Source organism: Nematolebias whitei, chromosome 9 (assembly GCF_014905685.2).
Source record: "Nematolebias whitei isolate Nwh7 chromosome 9, NemWhi1, whole genome shotgun sequence".
NCBI lineage: Eukaryota > Metazoa > Chordata > Actinopteri > Cyprinodontiformes > Rivulidae > Nematolebias > Nematolebias whitei.
The window spans coordinates 3478973-3479949 of NC_056506.1; the positions used below are offsets into that span (position 1 = coordinate 3478973).

The following is a 977-nucleotide window of genomic DNA, read 5'->3' on the forward strand; positions in this document are numbered from 1 at the left end:
GACCAGTGGACTGTCAGTCTGTCCAACATGTAGACCAGTGGACTGTCGATCTGTCCAACATGTTGACCAGTGGACTGTCAGTCTGTCCAACATGTAGACCAGTGGACTGTCAGTCTATCCAGCATGTAGTCCAGTGGACTGTCCGTCAGTCTAACTTGTAGACCAGTGGACTGTCAGTCTGTCCAACATGTAGACCAGTGGACTGTCAATCTGTCCAAAATGTAGACCAGTGGACTGTCCATCAGTCTAACTTGTAGACCAGTGGACTATCAGCCAGTCCAGCATGTAGACCAGTGGACTGTCCATCAGTCTAACTTGTAGACCAGTGGACTTTCAGTTTGTCCAGCATGTAGACCAGTGGACGGTCCATCAGTCTAACTTGTAGATCAGTGGACTGTCAGCCAGTCGAACATGGATCTGCTGTATGACTCCTTGATTTCAGTCTGATGTGTCATTCAGATGTTATTGTGTTACAGCTGCTTGAGGACAACATGTTCACTTTTGTGAAGAACGAGCTGAAGAAGATCCAGAAGATTCCAGAGTCCATATTATCCAGAATGCTTAGAATGTTGGAGGGAGGACCAGGAGGTGTTGGAGGGTGAGCATGAAGAGCAGAAGAGGAGCAGCAGATAGGCATTTGTGAAGAATCCAGTTTACTGTTGTGGAAAAATTGCTTGAAAAAACATGAAAAAAAATTCTAAAACCAAGAATTGTCTCTATGATTTTATTTGAAGCTTCAAAGAAACAGTCATAAAGAGAGCAAGGAAACAACATCTGGATATATATATATATATTAGATATAGATATAGATATATGTGTATGTGTATATATATATGCATATATATATTATATATGCATATATATAATATATGCATATATATATAAATGCATATATATATATATATATATTATATGCATATATATATATATATAAATGCATATATATATATTATATATATATAAATAAGTCGTAGCCA

At 38.1% G+C, this 977-nt stretch overlaps 1 long non-coding RNA gene across 1 annotated transcript in view; it reads left to right on the forward strand.

Moving 5' to 3' along the window:
- The window catches only part of LOC119414356, a 4902-nt gene extending 4195 nt beyond the window's left edge, over window positions 1–707 (forward strand). Inside the window, exon 5 of the long non-coding RNA XR_005186997.1 lies at window positions 477–707. This is a non-coding gene — a long non-coding RNA (uncharacterized LOC119414356). The remainder of the gene's footprint in view (window positions 1–476) is intronic.
- The last annotated feature ends 270 nt before the right edge of the window (window positions 708–977 follow it).